The sequence below is a fragment of the Rattus norvegicus genome, chromosome 18 (assembly GCF_036323735.1).
Source record: "Rattus norvegicus strain BN/NHsdMcwi chromosome 18, GRCr8, whole genome shotgun sequence".
NCBI lineage: Eukaryota > Metazoa > Chordata > Mammalia > Rodentia > Muridae > Rattus > Rattus norvegicus.
Genome location: NC_086036.1, coordinates 61,808,217 through 61,829,853, shown reverse-complemented (window position 1 = coordinate 61,829,853; position 21,637 = coordinate 61,808,217).

Genomic DNA, 21,637 nt, shown 5'->3' with positions numbered 1-21,637 from the left:
CTCAAAGCCAAAGTTCATTTCTCTTAACCTAGTCCACGATGAGCTGAACAAGCTGGGAGAGCGATTTCTTCCTCCTCCTCTGAAGATCATTACAGTTCTCGGCGTCAAAGCTCATCGAGCTCTCTTGTCCAGTCAGAGAAGCCTGGGTACCAAATGGCTTTCACAGCTCCACAGCTATCCAGGTTTTAAATACCACTCCAAAGCGCAGTAAGGAATAGGAAGGAAAGAGAGTGCTTTGCCTTCCCACGGCTCACTGAAGGTTGCCAAAGGAAAGCTCAATAGCATAGGCTAGACCTGTGGAAGGGTTTTGGGGGCACAGAGAGGAAGAAATTCCAAAAAAAAAAAAAAAAGCTATATGTGGTGGTTTGAATATGTTTGGCCCATGGAATGGCACTATTAGAAGGTGTGGCCTCGTTGAAGGAAGTGTGTCACTGTGGCCATGGGCTTTTAAGACCCTCGTCCTAGCTGCTTGGAAGCCAGTCTTCTCCTAGCCACCTTCAGATGAAGATGCAGAACTCTCAGCTCCTCCTGTGCTATTCCTGCCTTGATGCTGCCCTGCTCGCACCTTAACAATGGACCGAGCCTCTGAACCTGTAAGCCAGCCCCACTTGAATGTGGTCCTTATAAGAGTTGCTCTGGTCACGGTGTCTGTTGACAGCAGTAAAACCTAAACCAAGCCACTGAGTATGCAAGATGAGGTGGCTTAGAATGTCGGGTCCTTCGAGGAGCAGGAGGATGTGGTTGAGTGTGGCAGCACTGAGGCTGCACCCATGCCAAGTGGATATTTTAGGAGAGTTCGCCCAGGAAGCCGGGGATTATAAACAGGCTGTGAGCATGTTAGACATTTACTCTGTGTGACAGAGACCTGGACTGGCTAAACATCAGCGTCATGGGTGAGTGGATGTCAGGGGCCTGGAGTAGGGGTGGGAGGAGGTGTTACCTAAAACTGTCAGTACCAGGGTTTTGAGGCATGGTTTTGAGTCTACAGATCTACTAAGTTTGGTGAGATCTGGTGTCTGGATAGGGAGGATGAAGAACCACACATAGACTTGGACCTAATTCTCTTTTTAAGCAATGTGTGGTGAATCAGACAAGAGGGCTCCTGTTAGAAAGTTTCACAGCACTCTCGTAATAAATGATGGACTCCACTCTGGAACAACACAGTACAGTTTGAACACGGTTTTCTGTGGCTACAATGGCCAGCCAGCCACCAGCTTTGCTACGGCCCTGGCTAAGCCACCTCCCTCCTTGCGGAGCAGACAAATCACCCCCTGTGGTCTTGTACCCTGCCTTGCCCTTGAAGAACCTCCTCTTTTTCTCTTTCTTTTTCTTTCTCTCCTTTATGGGCATCTGGTTCCCACAGGCTGCTTTTACCAATATTTCAATTGGTTGTTGCTGACCTACACTTGGATCCAAATATTTGCCCTATTCAGTGCAAATTGCCCATTCAGCCACACGCTTGATTATGTCTGTGCTCTTTTGAGCAAACTGAATGGGCTACTTGACTATGTAATGCCGATATAACCTGGTCATTAGTAGAGTTTGTGAGAGATGATCATGTGCAACAAGGAAGGACAGGGGCCTGGGCCTGGTGTTTCCCTCCAACGAAGTCAGGATGAAGGATATTAAGTACACTTACTACAGCCTATGTACAAACTATACCCTGGCTCTTTAGAATAGACCAGTACTCCACTAGGAGTCAAATAATCTATGTCAAAAAACTACCCATGGATCAAGGGTAGGTAGTTTTTAAGACTCACAATCTCATGTCTTCCCTGGGAAATTATCCCTTGTAAAATTAATATGGTATTTTTATGCTAACCCATTCTTACCTTCTTTGTTTAGATGAAGTTGAGGGAAGTGGTCCACGCCTCTAGCCCCTGGTTCACATCCCCCCTATCTTGATGACCTGGCATTCCTTTCCAGAGTGAAACTCCACGTCTGCAAACAACAGGTAACATGCATCTGTGCAATGTTTCCTCTTGCTTCCTTTCTTGTGCAGCCTTAACCACCAGAGGCCAAGCCATAGTCCACACTCTCAGTGAGGGAGAGCCTGCTCCTCTGCCCCTTGTGTGCTGTGACTGAGGCTCTGCTTAAGCCAAGGAAAGACATATTAACAGAGTGGGAGTAACCTATGCCTGCAGTATGGATATGCCTAGAATTCAGAACTGAGGTGCTAACGGAGCAGACGAGCAGCTTATATATCAATCACAACAAAAGGTGACCAAGGAAAAGAGGGTTGGGAACCTGGCAAGGTGTTATGAGTTGTAGCACAGTGGCTAAGAAATTCAGGGTAAATAAGGGTCATTTAATCAGTATTGCTGTTCTCGTGTGTGTGTGTGTGTGTGTGTGTGTGTGTGTGTGTGTGTGTATGTGTGTGTATGTGTGTGTGTGAGAGAGAGAGAGACAGAGAGAGAGAGAGAGAAAGAGAGAGAGACAGAGAGAGAGACAGAGAGAGACAGAGAGAGACAGAGAGAGATCTCAGATAGGACGCATGAGCTTGGTGTAGTTCTGTCCTGTCGTAAAGAGAGATTTTTCGAATGGACATTACCTTCCAAAGAGAATCTATGCCCCATTTTTAGACAGAAAGGAAGCATGCAGGACACTGGTTGCCTCAAACCCAAGACAATCCAGATTCCACGGTGACTGACTTTGGGGTGTCACACTTGAAACCACCCTGCCCAGAGAGGAGATAGTCTAAGGGCCACACTTCTGCTTCCTACTGGATGAAAATGTTCCCAGGAAAGGCTGGATGAGGGGTAACCTGCCTGACAGGAAGAGAAACAGTATGCCTGGGTATGGAAAATACCCTACCCTGCTTCCAGTCAAGTCACAAAATAATAGCTGTAACTTCATATGCTACACATACATATGCATATACATATACATCACATCATTACATATACCTCATATATGTATACATATACATCATATACATATACACATACACACATGCACATACACATACATATGCGTATACATGTATATCACATCATATACATATACCTCATATATGTATACATATACATCATACATATACACATACACACATGCACATACATATGCATATACATGTATATCACATCATATACATATACCTCATATATGTATACATATACACATACACATACACACATGCACATACACATACATATACATACATGTCCCCCTAAATATGCTAAACCTTCATCCTTCAGAAAGGATGCTATTATGAATTGCTATTTGATATAGGAGGGCCCAGCCCACTGTGGGTGTCACCATGCCTAGGCTAAAGGGCTTGTGCTGTAAGAAAAGAAGCTGAGCCAGCCAGAGGGGAGCAAGGCGGTCAGCAGCACTCCTCTGTAGTTCCTGCTTCCAGCTTCCTGCCTTCAGTTCCTGCTTCTCTTGATGAACGACTGCAAAGTGTAAGGTGAAATAAGCTCTCACCCTTCCAAGTTGATTTTGGTCAATGTTTTATCTCAGTAAAAGAAAAGCAAACTAGAACAAGTTACTTTACAGGAGCAGAAATGACTTAGAGACAGATACATCCCCAAAGCCTGCCCCAGCCTGGGTGACAGCTGATGAAGACTGGAAACTGGCCAGCCTGCAGATAGCTCAGTCTGAGATGCACTCAGCACATCTTACTGCTTATATAAGCTTAGGAGAAAGAAGGGGGATCTGGGGCTGGAGAGATGGCTCAGAGGTTAAGAGCACCGACTACTCTTCCAGAAGTCCTGAGTTCAATTCCCAGCAACCACATGGTGGCTCACAACCATCTGTAAAGAGATCCGATTATCTCTTCTGGTGTGTCTGAAGACGGCTACAGTGTACTTATATATAATAAATGAATAAATCTTTAAAAAAAAGGGGGGACCTGATGCACCTGGTTGGTTTCAACTCTAAAGTAGTTCTCAACCTGTGGGTCGAGACCCCCTAGGATGTCACATGTCACAATTTGCATATCATACATTTACATTACAACTTATAACAGTAGTAAAACTGAAGTTACGACATAGCGATGAAACAAGTTCATGGTTGGAGTCACCACGACATGAAGAACCGTATTAAAGGGCTGCAGCGTTATGGCGAAGGTGGAAAACCACTGGTTTAGAAACTTCCTGAAACTTTGAGTTATTTATTTTCTGAGTCTTAAGGAAGAGTCCCTTGCAGGCTGGACTGCTTCACCTCCCTTTCTCACACCCTGTGCCTTAATAAACTTCCCTCTCAGACAGAAGACTTTTTTTTTTTTTTATCTTAGAGAAGACACCTATCAGTAGCCAGAAATCAGAGCAATTGTAGAATGCAGGCTAATTTGCCCACTGTTCCAGATCAGGAAGAGGCAACGCCATGCGCACTGCCTCTGTGTTTGGACTTGCCCTGGAAGACTCCAAAGCTCGTCAGCCAGGGCACATATAGGAATGTATAGGCACATATAGGAACATGGTCTGAATGTGTGTAAAAGAACACAAGTGCATAGGACAACATTCCAAGTACTGCAATTATAGCCTGAACAAAACCAGTAATGGATAGAAAATTCCTGGCCCTCTGGGAGCTGATAGTCTATTTGAGGAAATAGACAACGTCGGAGGCAGATTCTACTTAAAGGCACAAGACGCTGACGCAGTTATCTGAAGCTGGAAGAAAGTCCTGTACAAGCGCTGGGTATTTCTCCCTGTGTCTTTTACAGCCTTACCTGATACCACTTGATGCTGCTTTACTCTCAGGCCACCTGTGCTTCCTCTCTGTCCAAAGTTCAGCAAGACGTGAGGCATCTTTTGTGTGCTACTGTGATAGAGCCCGCCCTGCTGTTTTCTCTCCCTCTTCCCAGTAAACTGATAGCAGTTACTGAGACAGGGCAGGCAAACGGGCATTTCTTAAGCACCCACTATATCCCAGTCACTGCACTAGACACTTCCAAACTTGTTTCTTATTCATTTTTGGTGGTTTTCACTCGTTCTCTGGTTCCACCTCATTTGAGACACTCAGTGTCTCAATTTCCAAAACCCTCTTTCCAGCCTTCTGTATTCATCTCCCCAGGAGTTGTGTACCTGATCGTGGGAGCACTTGGTCCAGCCTGTGCTTCTGGCTTGCTGTGTGTCTCTGAATCTGTTTCCATCAGCGGCTGCGTGAAGCCGCTCAGAAGGCAGTTATGCTAGGCTCCTGTCTGCGAGCACAGCAGAATATCATTAATAGTGTCAAGAGTTGTCTCTCTTCCACGGGGTGGGTCTCAAATTGGGGCAGTTACTGGTTTTCTTAAACTGGCTGTAATGAGTGGTGGTGATTGTCCCCTTGTCAGGATTTAGAATTACATAGGAGACACACTTCAGAATGTGTCTGTAAGGGTTATTTACAGAGAGACTTCACCCAAGGGGATGGATCCACTGTGGATGAGGGTTGCAACACTCCAAGATGTAGAGTTCTGGGCTGAAGAAGAAAGAGGAAATCAGCTAGCACCAACAGTCCTGAATTTACCGACTTAAGACACAATGTGACAGGCTGCCTCACACCCCTGATACTTTGTCTTCACCCCTGTGATGTGATTATAATCTCAAGGCCTTCCTTCCTTCCCTAAATGCGAGGTTTTTTTTGTTTTGTTTTTTGCTAGATATTTTGTTACAGCAAAAAGAAAACCACTAAATACTCTCTTTGTTACTTGGTGACCAGGGTAATTTCTTAGATCAGACAGTGCAAATCCTGTTTGGATTTTTCTCTGAGCTCATGCTGCCTTTCCATGTCCTCTAGGCAAAGCTGTCACAGGCTATTCCACACGTTGTACTCCCCAGGGACAAACTTCACGGCCATTGCTTTTGGGTTATTGGAAAGTAACCTCGGCCTTTCTCCTCTCTCAAAAGATCCCTGCGAAGGGATTCACTTCAGACAGAGCTACGTTGAAACCCGGCTCTGCCAGCCACAGGATGTGCAGCCTTGGAAAGTCTTGCTCTCAGCCCATGTGAACATCCCTGCCTCTCTTATTTATATAGAAGCTACCAGGGATGAACAATGGCAAAGGTCCAAGAAAGTCCCCCAGTGTTTCGCGAAGACAGTGTTCTCGAATCCAGGTATGAACATGCTGATGGACTGTAGGGCAGGGGAGGGTTTGCTCTCGATGCTGGTTTGTCTGAGCAAGAAACAGAAAAAAAAAAAAAACAAAAAAAAAAACAAAAAACCAAAAACAAAAAACAAAAAAAACGTGCTTCTGCAATCTCTAGGCCCCTATGGCACCCGATGGTGTCCTGTGACCCAGAGCTGTAACTCAACACCTCACGTCCTCATCTCTAAAGTGCAGGCCTATAATCCTAAATACAGAGGAGCCTATGGCAAGGGAGGAGTGGGAAAGTTCAAGGCCTGCCTGGGCTGTAGGCTGAGTTCAAAGCTAACCTGGGTAAGTTACTGAAACCCTGTCTCAAAATAAAAAGTATAAAGGTAAGTGTGGCAGAACATTCACCTAGCATGCACAGGGCCCTAAGGTCAAACTCCCATGCCAAGCAAACAAATAAAAACATATAATAAAACAAGGGGCTTTATGGAATCTTGGCAAATTGAGGAGACATATCTGAGTCTAGTTTAGTGCCCAGTCACAGTGGGTGAGATGGGAATATAGGGGTGTCTGAGTACAAGAGAATTGTCTTGGTTCTTGGGGAGGTTAACTTGAGGAGATGGGCCTCCCAAAACTTAACAACCACCAGAGCTACCCAAATCAGTGTCTTTGAGTTCTTGTCTCTCAAATTCAGAGAATGAAATTCATGGACCACAGAGGGTGAATTTTAGAGAAATATTTATTATAGATAATCAGGCACTTAAGACGGGAGGAGGAAAGGGAAAAAGAGAGGGAACGAAGAATGGACGAAGGGAGGAAAAGAGAGAGTGAGACAAAGAGAGAAGGGAGGGAGGGAGAGAGAGAGAGAGAAAGAGAGAGAAAGAGAGAGAGAGAGAGAGAGAGAAACTGACTTGTATTGCAAGAGGGAATCCTGGGAAATAGAATACCATTGAGTCTGGGGCTTTTTAAAGGACTTATAGCCACAGTGAGTACAAGGAGAAGGGGTTGAGCTGGTCAGTCCTAATGGCCTGACCCTGTGGTGTCCCAGTGCTTCCTGTCAGTTTGAAGCACAGTTTGATCTACAGCCTCTGGGCAGAGGTGGTCATTTAGGAGAAGAGGTAACAAGGAAGCAGAAGTCTCTTTATCCCTGGCCCCCAGCAAGGACATTCTCAGAGGTGTTGCTTCGAGGTTCCTGCCCTACCTGACCAGCTTCCACTCCACTCCCCCGTTTTCATCAAATGCTCCATTTAATTTTCTTATATTTTTTGAGAAGGTACACATTGTCTTTATTTTACCCATGAGAGATTAAAGCGACTTCCTATGAGTCATGACAAGGTCATACTGACATCCAGGGCTTTCTCCATAGAACAAGTGAAGGAAGTAAAGGCTGAGAAAGAAGTGAAGAACCCAGAACTAGCCAGGGTGGGACCCATATAAGATCCATCCTCGATCCACTGCGTCTCCACGCCACTTTGTTGAGAACGTCAGCCCTCTAGAATGAACAGCAGTGTTTCCACTGGGTTTTTCTCTTTGGGTCTCCATCATTGGAGCTCTCTCTTGGCTGATCCATTCTAAAGTTTGTTCATTTCTGCTCTCTCTCTTCTCTCTCTCTCTCTCTCTCTCTCTCTCTCTCTCTCTCTCCCTCCCTCCCTCCCTCCTTCTGTTTCTCTCCCTTCCTCCCCCTTTCTTTTCCCTATCTCTGTCTTCTCTCTTTTCCTCTCTCCCTCCCTCGTCCCTCTTCACCCCACCCCCTCTCTCCCTGTCTCTCTTCTCTGTCTACTCGTGCATTATAATTGATTGGCACTTTGGACCCAGAACAGCCTATGGCATATGTATTTGGCTCTCAGATGCATCACGATGTGTGCGCTATATGATTTCATATATAATATAGATATAATTGACACTAGGGTGATATTGCTGGTGAATCTCTCTGCTCTCTTCGATCACATATTAAATCTGAGCCAACATCCATGCCCTTGACCTGTCTAGATGTTCCCAGAAAGCAGCCATGCCTTCAGAACTGAAAGTATAGTGTTTCAGCCCAAGCTTCTGCTCCAACAGCCTCTGGACCTCCGTTCATCCTCATCATGAATCTGGATTGCTCTGTGAGTCAGTCGCAGCCCTCAAAACTCTGCCTTTTCATTGATGCCTGACACCTATATCTCCCGAGAATTGTTGCATCAAGTCAGAAAAGACTTTCTGAAGGCTGAATTCCCAAGGTTCTATAGCACCCACTTGCTCCTGACTCAGGGTTCACCTCCCTGTGTCAGCCCCAGTGAAGCTCTGGGCCAGCAGCCCAGTTGCTCAACATGTGCACTCCTTATTCTGTTTCTCCCTGGAGACAGCAACGTGCATGGCGCCCTTCAGAACTCGTGTTAGAAAGCACAAATAATAAATTATTAGGGGAACAAAGATAGAGCTCATGGAGAAACGATCGCTCTGTGGGTAAATAGAACCCCACTGTGTATTAAACAAAAAGTAAACCCCATTTTCTTTTGGCTAGTTAAGTTGCCATCAATTCAAACAGAGAACAAGGCCCTGGACATAGTTAATAGTCCACAGACTGGCCAGCCCCGGCTTTGAAAGCATTTCAGCTTTCCTGAAGTGCTGCTTGTACCCAATTATAACTCACTACTCACCATCTTCATAATTTAAATCTGTCCGCCCCTCAGGGGGGAAAATTTTTTGCTAATCAAAGCCATGAATGCACCTTTTCCTTTTGACAGCATTCAATTAAAGCTAAATGGTCGGTTTTGAATGAGTTACTGTGAAGAATAAAGGCATTAATGAGGTAATTTCATTATGGAGGCTCGTCCAGGCCTATGTGAAAACGAGGGAACTAAATGGAGGGGAAAGCTGCTGAGGGAATTAGGGTTTCTTCCACCCTAATTAATGTTTTGGGGCATTTAGTACAGGCACCAAATTAACTGCTCCAAAGAATTCTCATTGAAAAAAAAAATACATTGTTACTCTCTCCTGTAATTAGAAGACAGTACCTCTGGGAGTATAAAGCTGGCCTTTAACTTGTTCTGAGGGCCACCGAAAACACACTATTAGAGATCTGGAATTTAAGGAAGCAGGCGTACAATATGGGATTGTTTAGGTCCTTGGACTCTCTGAGAAGTAAACAGGTAACCTCTGAATGAGGAATTATGAGACTCCTGGGGGGCCTGTCTTCCCAGCCAAACAGTCTTAAATACATCCAAAGGAAGAAAGAAAGGTGAATAGGCCCAGTGTGGGTCGCCGGGAGAATTCTCAATGCCTGTCTTAAGTGATTACATGATGTTGTGCCCGCCCCTCTCACTGAGTTATCTTTACACGGCTTTTGTCCGCTCTAATTGGAGCTGATGAGGTGCTAATTGGAGGCCTTTTTAAAAAGCCCACGACTTTAATCATTAGAAAAGCGAGGGAATCTGACGGAGTGGAGTTAATGAGACGAGAAGAGAGAAACCGAATGTAGCTCAAGAAAAATAAAACTAGTTTTTGCGTGCGTGCAGTGGGGGGGAAGTTTGATGGAAACGGGAAAGGAGTCGCGGGCATTGACAAAACTTTCCCAGAACATCTTCGCAGAGCAGAAGAGGATGCATCTTGTTAGTCCTCCAGTTTCTGCCTTTTAATTCCCGTCTTGGGACTGACCTCGGGCAGAGCCATCTTGTCCCAACTCCCTTTCAAAACTAGGATGGGATGGAGGGAGCAGGCAAGCCCCCTGCTGACCAGTGTCTTGCTTCTCAGAGAGAATGTTTTCCCTGCACCCTTTGGAAATGGCTTGCCACCAGCTGTGGGAAAGGTTCTTCGTCAGATTTCTCCCATACTGGAAAGCATGAGGTTCAAGAAGGTAGGGACAAGAACACAGGCTTTCTACAGGACCCTGAGTTGGGTCTATTCTGATTTGGAGGTCTTTCTTATTTGCTTATCTATCTATCTGTCTATCTATCTATCTATCTATCTATCTATCTATCTATCTATCTATCTATCTACCTATCTAGATGGGTGCTATTGCTATTATTGATTCTCTTTGCTTCTTTTTTTTATGTTTTCCAAGTCTCTGATTAAGAAATGTGTAACTTGAGCAGAAAAAATAAATAACATATATTTGCATTCAAGGTACCTTTAATTGTTTTTTGTTTTGTTTTGTGTGTACCACAGAAAACACAGAGAGGAGCCTTGTTTAGTGCCTAAGTGGGCTTCCAGAAACATCTTTTTATTTTATTTTCTTACTTACTCACCTTACATCCTGCTCACTGGCCCCCTCCCACAAAGGACACTGAGCCTATCCTACTCTGTAAAAGGAAAGTCAGACACCATGAGGGTTTGAGAGTTAGCCTTGAAGTCTGTGCTTTATGCAGGCTCCCCCCGACCCCCAAGGTCTGTTTCCTGACCACTGGGAGAGTTTTATAGGTGTTTGTGGACGATTTTATAGGATTCACAAAGCATGCTTTGGAGTTAACACTTGAAGTATTTCACCCTTGTGGTTAAACCCTTCTTGAGGGTTAATTTCCTGACACACTGAGGCCAGTGACCCTGCCGTTTGCCTTCTAGCCTCGCCTAAATGTTTCAGTCATGGTTTTGTTTTTTGTTTTTGTTTTTGTTTTCATGCTGCCTTCCTCCCTTCATGCTCCCATTCACCAGTCAAACAAATGCAAAACCGACATGACACAGGTCAGCCTGTAAATTTGAGCACGTGATATGGGCGAAAACTCACCAGATTGCATTTTATCCTTGGGAAGCGCATAGATACCTGTGAGGAGTTCAGATCCATGCCCTCCCTACAGTTAGGAACCAGCAATTCAGAGCTGACTGAGAGGAAGAGGGAAAGCTAAAGAACAGAGAGTGCTGATAGGTGACTAACTGGGGCAAAAACAAAAGATGAAGTGGATGGGGAAACCGTAACCTGAAGAAGAGAACCAGGAGGAGGTACTCAGAGTCGACTTCATCCATGCATGACCTTTAGAGACTCAGTACAAGAACAAATCTGCCAGAGGCTCAGATCCCAGACCACTGTTCCTCAGACTAAGTGATGGGTTCAACATCTTCCAGGTCAGGGAAAGTGGTCAAGTCTGCACCAAATTCTAGACCTTCTTCAGTCAACAAGTTTGGTGGTTTTTTTTCTTTCTTTCTTTTTTTAAAAGACATATTTTTGTTGCATGTGCACGAGTGTTTTGCCTTAATGTGTTTACATATACTTCATGCATACCTGGTGCTCTCAGAGGCCAGAGAGGATACTGGATCCCCAGGACCTTGAGTTGTGAATGACTATAAACAGCCATGATGGTCCTGAGAATCAAATCCAGGTCCATGATAAGAGCAGAAAGTGTTCTTTGCGCTTAGCTGAACCAGCCTCAGGATGCTATTTTTTAAGAGCACAGGGGCACGGACTCAACAAGTTGCCAGTCACTTGCTTTGAAATTCCTAAGTATTTCAGATTAGACTAGGGGAGGGCAGATGTATGTATGTATGTATGTATGTATGTATGTATGTATGTACCTACCTACACAGATTTGTACAATGTATTGACACCTAGACCTACATGTCAACCCCAAATCAGTGGTGTGGAAGGGTCTTTTGTTTGTTTTGTTTTTTTACTGACATCGACAAATGTATACCTAAGAGGAACGTCAGTGTGTTTCTCAGCTTGATTCATTTGGTCACTCCTGTACCCACGCATTTAGCGTCCAGCAGAAACTGGGCTATTCACAATATGGAGGTAAACAAAAACCTCCCCAGCCTACCCTCATGGAGCCTAGTGTCCCGTGCACAAGTAAGGCCTTCACCCCAGACACACTGACTCCCGATGCTGTGCACAGTGTCTGTGTACAATGTCAGAGTGACTGGTCACTGCACTGAAGACTTCAAGCGGCACCAAGTTGGATGCTCCCAAAACCCAAGCCGGTAGTCACAGGCACCAGCCTCCCTCCTCTACTCTCGAAGCAGTTTCTAATGAGTTAATGAGCAGCCAGAGCATGGAGGGCAAGGAGCAGCAGGAGGCGAAGGGGGGCTGGTAATCTCCACACATTAGGAGATGCTCCAGCAGGAGGCTGGGGAAGCTATTTGCCAGTTGGTTGCAGCCTCTGAAAGAGTAGCAGAAGGGTCAGCCCCTGTGGCCTCCATCAGTTCAGTGACCATATTTTCAATGATAGTCACAATAAAACCTGGGACACATAATCATCTATCAATGGGGGATTTTTGTAAATTAATTTGATAAAATAACTTATACAGATAATAAATTGAACTTTATTATACAACTGTTCAATTGGCGTAGTCTTCATATGAGGACGGGGGCCTAGGAGAGCCAGAGCAGAATATCTCAGTAGAATATCTTAAGAAGGGGACAAAGAATTTCTGTTTAATACAGAGCAATGGAGGACTTGTCAGATTTCTCCAGGTCATCACCAACATTTGTAATTTTTATGTTTTTATTTGGTGTGTGTGTGTGTGTGTGTGTGTGTGTGTGTGTGTTATATGTGTTGTATTTGTGTGTTCATTTTTCTGTTTTATTTACTGTGTGTGTTACATATGTTATATGTGTCATGTTTGTGTGTTCTTATGTGCAGGTATATGTGTGCACATGCATGTGTGTATGCATGTTTGTGGAGTCTAGAGGTTGATTTGTATTCCACCTTATTTTTGAGGCAGGGTCTCTCACTGAGCCTGTTGATTCAGGTCGGCTGCCTGGCCACTGAGCCCCAGGGACTGTCCTACCTGTCTCCGCATCACAGTCTCTGGGGTTGGAGATGCTCTCACTACCACACCTAGTGTTTCTTGGGTATGAGTGACCCAAACTCAGGCCTTCACTTTACCAATCGAACCTTCTTCCCACCCCTAATTTCCTTTCCAAACATTGTTTTTATTTTGTGTGATACTGGGGATCAAATCGGGGACCTTGTGTGTGTAAAATAAGCCCTCTCCCGGTGAGCTTCATCCCTGCCATTTCCTGATTAGAAAACTATAACTGTCCTGTGTCCTTCAGAGATCTTATGATATAAACCCCAATACAGCCAATCTGCATGGGAGCTGAGCTCATGAACCCATAGAAAGCTCCCAGGAACTTTTCTAACTCATCTGTTAGAAAAGAGCACATGTTATTAGGGCTGCCCACTAGACTAGGCTAGACCTTGCATCCCTCTGAGGTAGTTTTGAAGGTTGTCATCAGCCCTTGACCTGCGCTCCTTGCACTTGCTCCCAGAGGCCAGTGTTCCTCAGCTTCTTATTTAGGATGTGTCTTCTGTGTTTGCCTAGGAGCTGGAGACACTCCTATCTTGTCCCCAAATGGGAGGAAAGGATGCTACAACTAAGACCCCCCCAAGAAGGGGCCGGGCAGATGGGCCTGCTGTTTTGGCCATAGTCTGCTTCCATTAGTTTAGGTCCTTGTCATCCAGTCCTATTCTACAGGTCTGTCCCTGATTTATCAAACCTAAGCACAGAAATGGCTAGTTTACCCTGGCCTTTGGACCGTCAATCTCAAGACTCCTGTGATATGTAAAGCAATGATCAAATACATCTGTAGTGTTTTCCTCCTGTTGACCTGTTTACTCGTGACTCTTTATGATGGACAGGAAAGGGATCAACCCCCTACCCCACACCCGACCCCAGCACTCCTCTCCAATCATCTGTCTCTCCTAGCTACTAGGTAAAGGATAGAGAGTTCTTGTCTGCATTATTCATGACTGTATCCCTAAGGCCCAGCACAGTATTAGAAGTTGTTTATAAAGGTCACAAGGAGTGCTGAATGAATGAGTGAATGAATGAATGAATGAATGAATGAGGTAATTACGGTGACAGGTTCCCTTCTAGGAATCCTAGTGATTCAGGTATAGCCAATGAGTATCTGAGATTTAATCCAGGAGCTACAAATTATTATCAACATTACATAGATGGGGCACTTGAGACTCCTGGACTGTTCGTTCACACAGTCATCAGATGAACCAGTGCAGGCGAGGCCAGCCTCCCGATCAGATCACTTTATTGACTGTGTTCCAAAGTTTACTTTCTGCCCAGTGTTTTAAATCTGTTTTCAAACACTCAGAGAAAGAACAAGATTGTTTCCCATCCCTCTGCCAGTTCCAGTTTCCCTGTGTAAACATGCAGAGCCTTTCAAAGGCACAGGCGAGGCAGGGCACACAGGCTTCCCCTCACCCTGTCCCTGAGAAGCACGTGTCTTCTCACCCATGTGTTTTCAATAAGCAAGAAAGTCTTTTCCATATCCCATCCTGAAGTTGCTTGCTTAAATCCCTTTAAGTGATTTTATTTTATGTTTATTTACTTACCGTGTGTGTGAACATGTACACCATACTGTGCCTGCGGAGGTCAGAAGTCAGTTCTCTCTCCTTCGTGTGAGTCCCAGAAATCAGACTCAGGTTTGGCAGTAAGCGCTTTCACTGCTGAGCATCTGGCCAGCCCTCTCATTTCAACTTTTTACCTTTAGGCCAACGACTGCAGGTATTTCTGGACTTTCTTTGAACCTCTGCTTCTCATTCAGTAATCCGATTGGGCTTCAACTTCCCAGAATGCTTTGCGTTTTGCTCTATGAGTCAAGTTTCCTTTCACCTTTCATACTAGTCATCCCACGGTGCTCATTCCTCCCTCGGCCAGCTTTCTGTCACCATAACAAATGCATGAGGTAATTAACTTATTGAAAGAAAAGGCATGCTTTCTCTCATAAGTTGTAGACATTTAGGGGGCTGCAAACAGTTGTCTCCCTTGCTTTGGCCTTGCAAAGGCACATCATGGTAGAAGTACGTGGTCCAGGATGTTATAACGGGGGAAAGAAAGACTAGAGAGATGGCTTAGCAGTTAAGAATGCTTACCACTCTGGCAGAGGACTGAAATGCTGTTCCTAGCACCTGTGTCAGGAGCCTCATGATTGCCTGTAACTCAAGCTCTAGGAGATCTAATGCCTTCCTCTGTCCTCAGCAGGTACTGGGAGCCATGTATACATACCCAAATACATGCAGATAAATCAAATAAAATAAATCTTTTTGTAATAGGAAAAAAGAGTAGGGTGCCCTTTCTCCTCCAAGCACTCGCTATCAATAACTAAAAGACCACCCACTAGGCCCCTCCTTCCGGTTTCCAGCATCTCCCAATGACCAGGACTAAGCATTTGACACCCGACGCCTTGGGACACAAACCACAGCGATCCCTTTTTCTGTAACATAGTTTCCTACCTAAAACATCTCTCTGGCTTAGAAGACAAGACACAAGACCCAAAACCCAGGCAAAGTGGGTTATAAATGAACACAGAAAGAGATCATCCTGTTAGGTGTGCAGCGTGGTTTAGAAGTGTTCTAAGGAGTGTGAATGTGCTCTCACAGAGCTGCCAAGGGAGAGAGTTAGGGTGCAGAAGAGAAGCCTTGAATAAATGGAGAGTTAACTCTGTGAGAGGTGGGGCCCAGAGGGTTTTAGAGGGGAGTGGAGAGCACTCTAAGGACATAGGGGAAGTTTTCTACTCTGAGCCCTTTGGGTTTTTCTCTTCAACTGAGGTGGTGTCTGTCTCTTTGTCTCATTCACCTGAACTCTTCCACCGTTATCATCCTAGCCTAAAAGTCTCATATCACTTAATTTTCAATGTCAGATCAGCTGGGGCTAATGGGGACTCAGATGGACAATACCCCTCTGTCTTCTCCTCCCAAGTCCCTGGGGCCACCTCCTCTCAGACGGTAAACAAGGTGTTCCTCTGAGGAAACCAGGTTGTGGGTGAGCAGGTCAGAAAGTGTGCTAAAAAAGAAAAAAAAAAAAAAACAGATTTAACAAGACATCAGGAAAATGTTTAAAGCTTGCCCTGGTTTGAGCTCACTGTGGACTCAATGGAGCTATGTAAGCCTGGCCAGGCAGCGTGGTGATAATTATCTCCTTTCCTTAAATGTTTTTCCTCTGCTGGCTTTTGGAGGCATTTATTCTCTAACACCGAATTACTCAATAGCCGTATAATTGTTGTGTCCATTTCCTTGGCTCCGATGGGTGGGAGGGCCAGTTATCCTTCCCAGTTCATTAGCCGACTGGCCTTCGCATTAGCAGCCCCACCATTGGGGGGTTGCCTTGGAGACAAAGCTTCCTGTGGGTAATCCAAGATTATCCAGCTCTTTGTCCTGCATGTGACCCATAATTACTTGCTAAATTAGAATGGTTTTCTGGAAATCACAGGCAGAGGTTAATATGTTCTTCCAGAACTGGTCAAGCTAAGAAGACACCGAATTCAGAGGGAATTCAAGTCACATGATCCCTGAAGGCGTCTCTTTGAGTAAGAAGATGAACTCTCCCGCTAGGAAGCACTGAGCCCCATAAAGGCCCTGTCACTCACACAACCTCTGCCTGCTTTTCTGGTTGTGGTTTAATCTCATGACAATTCCCTATGTCAATATTGAGTAGACTCATTCTGCAGGAAGAGTCTGAGTCTATTTGTCTTCGACCACCGCTTTACACTTCAGTACCTACCTCTCCGGTAACGGCCATTTTCCCTCTGCATTCACACAGTTGTAATGAATGTACCAATTTAGGGCAAGCAGGGAAGTGAGAGAAAGGATAGAGGGAGAACGTGATAGGCAAAAACGTTTGGACATTAACGTGTCCTCCCTAAGATTTTATAGTGAAAGGGGAGTGTACTTCTAGAACACTTAATGAGACGCCTCCTCACTTCTTTGTAAAGAAGCTCCACATCAGTGAACGCAAAGATAGAGTGAGAGCCACCATCAGCGTGTGTGTAACATTCTTAGATGTTTATCCATTGAAACCGCAAGTGAAGCTACTGAGATTTCTAGAAGGAGGCAGAATAAAGCACCACCTTAAAGTTTAAACGGGCAGTTTTCACCACTAGAATCTCAAACCTGGAATAGCACAGTGCCCGAAGAGGCATTTAAGAAACCCAGCTGAGTCATATTCAAATAAATATCACTGGTGATTTGACCATCTATCTGCTCGATGGATTCCACACCAAGCTCTGCGCTGCTGTGATTGGATTTCTCAGCTAGATTTCACTTTGAAACTATTTATATATCTAGTGTGTCGGGAGCATCCTGAGACCTCATTTTGTTGAGCTGTAATAGTCTGCAGAGACATTGGGAGATAAATGACCTGGTCACATTTGCTCCTATCTTGAGCATGTGTGTTAAGCACTGGGAAACTGGCTTTGATTGCGGTATACTGAGGTCAGCCATCACATTGAGTTGCCCTCCAGGGCAGAGTGGTTAGCCAGGAAAAGGGAAATTGTTTTTGAACAGTGTTCTCTCTCACTGGTTAGCTAAGGTGCTGGGAATCAAACCTAGGACCTTCTGTATTCAAGGCAGGCAGTAATATTAAGTGTTATGAAAATGGTTTTTTGATCAAATAATTTTAGGAAATATTGTGTTAAGGGCATTTAAAAAAAAACCTGTGAGCATGTGTGTTTGTATGTGCACTTCTAGGGACATGTGTGTGTGTGTGTATGTGTGTGTATATGTGTGTATGTGTGTGTATATGTGTTTATGTGTGTGAGCATGTGTGTGTGTATGTGTATGTGTGTGTATGTGTATGTGTGTATATGTATGTGTATATGTATGTGTGTATGTGTGTGTATGTATGTGTGTATGTATGTGTGTATGTGTGTGTATGTATGTGTGTATGTTGTGTATGTATGTGTGTATGTGTGTGTATGTATGTGTGTATGTGTGTATGTGTGTATGTATGTGTGTATGTGTGTATGTGTGTGTATGTGTGTGTATTGTGTATGTGTGTGTATGTGTGTGCATACATGTATGTATGTATTTGTGTTTATATGTGTGTGTATGTGTGTATGTGTGTGGGGTCAATGGTACCAGGCACACTCTACCTTCTTTCTTCCATAGCTTGTGTCAGTTAGAGTAGAAAGCAATGTGGTACATTTACACAATGGAATATTATTCAAATACTAAAAAAAAAATCATGAAAGTTATTCTTAATGGGTAGAGATAGAAAAAAGTTCATCCCGAGTGAGGTAACTCAGACTCAAACAGGCAAATATGTTATGTATTCATTTGTATGTTACTATCAGCTGTTAAGCATTTCATAAGCAGGCTATAATTCATATAGCCACATTTCTTTCTCTATTTGTCTGCTAATGAGCCTGTAGGGTGGTTCCAGTTTCTAGCTATTATGAATAAAGCAGCAATGGACATAGTTGCGTAAGTGCCTCTGTAGCAAGATGAAGAGTCCTTTGGGTGTATAGGTCCAGGAGTGGAATAGCTGGGTCTTGATGTAGATCGATTTCCATCTTCCTGAGGAACTGCCACACTGATTTCCACAGTGACTGTACCTGTTTGCACTCCCAGCAGCAATGGAGGAGTGCGCTCCTTACTCCACATCCTTGCCAGCATGAACTGTCACTTGTTTTATTGATTTTAGCCATTCTGACTGCTGTAAGATGAGACCCCAAAGTGGTTTTTATTTGCAGTTCCCTGATGAAAAGGATGTTGAACGTTTCTTTGTTCCCAGCCGTTTAAGTTTCCTCTTTTGAAAGGTCTGCTTAGCTCTATACTTTTGGTTTTGTTTTTTTTTTAATTTTTGTTTTTATTTTTCAGACTGTTTTTCTTTTATTGAAAATAGGTGGGTTTTTTGTTTGTTTTGTTTTTTGTTTTTTGTTTTTTTGTTTGTTTTTTTTTTTTGGAGTACAATATATTCTGATTATGGTTTCCTCTCCCCTTACTCCAACCAGTTCCTCCCTTCCTCCCTTCCCATCCAGAGCCACATCCTTTTTGTTTCATTAAAAAAAACAGACATCCAAGGAGTAATAATAAAGTAAGTTAAGATAAATAAAAAACCAACAAATCAGACTAGGAAAAGCAACAAACCAAGAAAAAGAGCCCAAAGGAAAGCATATATAGATGGGCCGGAGAGAGGGCTCAGCGGTTAAGAGCACTGACTGCTCTTCCAGAGGTCCTGAGTTCAATTCCCAGCAACCACATGGTGGCTCACAGCCATCTGTAATGGGATCCGACTCCCTCTTCTGGTGTGCACGAAGACAGCACCAGTGTACTCATAAAATAAATAAATCTTTTTTAAAAAAAAGAGAAACACATAGAGATGCAGAGAGACACCCCTTTACACACTCAGGGATCCCCCCATAAAAAAGAAGTGGAAGCTATAATATATACAGAAAGAACCACTAAGGTAGAGAAAAACGAATAATAGTCACCCTGATTTAACATCGTGAAACAAGGAACCTCCAAGGACACCACTGAGCTTGTTTTGTGAATCTGTGTGTGCTTAGTGCTGGGCATGGGGTACACCCTTAAAGGTGTTTTATTTCCCCACTGAGACTTCCTCGGAGGACACTAAGTTCTCCTTTTCAAGTGGCTATCAGTTGGAAATAGCTTCTGGGTTAGTGACGGGGCACGTGTACACCTCTCCTTTCAGCCCTAGGACTCCATCTGGTGCAGACTCCTGTGACCCTGTACCCGCTACCTCAGCCTCTGAGAAGTCGTACGTGCATGGATGCTAGAAGACCTTGACTTCCTGGTTTCCTCCATCCCATCTGGCTCTTAAATTTTTTTTCGCCTCGTTCTGAGCCCTAAGGAGAGGATTTTAATAGAGACGTCCCTTTTCGAGCTGAGTGTTTTGAGGTCTCTCACTCTCTGCACAGTGTCTGGCTGCGGGTCTCATATTTGTCCCCAGTCTATTTAAGATGCTTCTCTAAGATGGCGGAGCAAGGCCGTGATCTATGTGTATAGCAGAACGTAACTGGAAGTCGTTTTATTGCTACCGTCCTTTAGCATTTCCCCCTAGGTCCATGCCCTGTCTACTCTCAAGTTCTGGTTCACTCACACGGCATTGGATATGGGTTCCACCTCGCTGGATAAGTCTTAAATGAAATATTGGTTAAGATAAATAAAAATCCAATAAGCTATCTGCCACGATTGCGTCGGGTACCCTCCAGGCAGATCACTCTCGCAGATCGACAGGTTTGTTTCTGGGTTGGTGTGTACCTTTCTCCTTTGGTGGCTTGCCAAGACCCTAGTAGTACCATGAATACTATTTTATAGGAGTGAAGGCTCTACGCAGACACCAGCGTGACCTCTTCATATTCGGTGGGATGTACAGATGTTGTCTTTAGCAGTAGGGCCTTCAGGAAATGTTGCTTGTTAAACAGAGATGACCTGTTGGATCTCCCTCTCTTTCTCCCCCATTTTTAGTGATTTCATTTAAATACTCTTCACATACGAATATATTACAGGAAGCCTCAACTCGGTTAGGTTTCCACACAGATCCTCAAAAGGCCCTTAGTTTTCAGCTGTTCCTCATCATATTCCCTCTCTCCGCCAACTCCCTACTTGACCCTCCCTAATCTCTTGATTGCTTCTGGTAGCCTATCCATTTTCATGATATTAATCCTACTCTTCCGTGAGCACCGGAGATCTTTCCATCTTCTGGTATCTCCTTCAGATTCACTGTTCAGTGTCTTAAAGTTTGTATCACACAAGTCTTTGACTTGCCTGGTTAAAGTCATACCAAGAATTTTTTTTTTTTTGAGACTATTGTGAAAGATATGGTTTCCCCCATGTCGTTCTCAGTCTCTTGGTCACTTGTCTGTTGGTAGACTGACTTTTGTAAGCTAAGCTCTGGCCCTGCTACTTCGTTGAAAGTATTTCTAAGCTGTAGAAGCTTCCTGGTGGAGTTGGGGGGCGGGGTCACTTATGTATACAATCACATGATCTACAGATAATACTTTGTCTTCTTCCCTTTCTATTTGCATCTTTGTGATCCCCTTCAGTGGCCCAATTGCCCTAGATTAGACTGTTGTACCATGTAATTACTGTATTGAGTAGTTATGGAGAGAGGAGACAGCTCTGTTTTGTGCCTGATTTTAGTGGAAATGCTTTGAGTTTCCCTCTATTTGTGTTGAAGTCATTTGTGGTTTGCTATAAATCACTTTTATTATGCTGAATTATATCTCTTGTATCCCTAGACACTCCAAGACTTTAATCATGAAGGGGTGTTGGTTTTTTGTCAAAGGACTTTTCTGCATCTAACGAGATAGTTGTGTGGTTTTGGTCTTTCAGAATGTTTATATGGTGGATCCCCTTTATTGATTTACATGAAACAACCTTGCATCTCTAGAATGAAGCCCAATTGGTTGTAGTGAATGATCTTTTAGACATGTTGCCGGATTCAGTTTGCAAATGTTTTATTGTGTATTTTCAAAACTCTGCTCACTAGAGAAACTGGTCAGAAATTCTCTTTCTTCGTTGAGTATGTGGTTGTTGTATCGCAAGAATTAAGCTATGTTCCTTCTGTTTTGTGGAATGGTTTGAGAAATATTGGTATTAAATCTTCTTTGAAAGTCTGGGAGAATTGTACCTTTCAGCTTTTCCTCCGATCCACTTAGTTCCCTTCGATCACGACTCTGAGACTAATTACTTATTAATAATTGCATAGGCCATAAACTTCAGCTTGTTCTCTGATTTATTACCCCTTTTATTCTAACCTGAGTTCAGCAACATGGCTGGTTTCCATCTCCTTGTCTTTTTACATCTGTCTTCTCAGCATTTCCAGGGCGAATATCTCCCATCTCACTGTTTTCCAGAATTCACTCTCTTCATGTCAGATGTCCCACCTCCTATCTCCTATTTCCTGCCTCAGCTCATTAGCCAGAGGCTATTTTATTATCTTTAATTA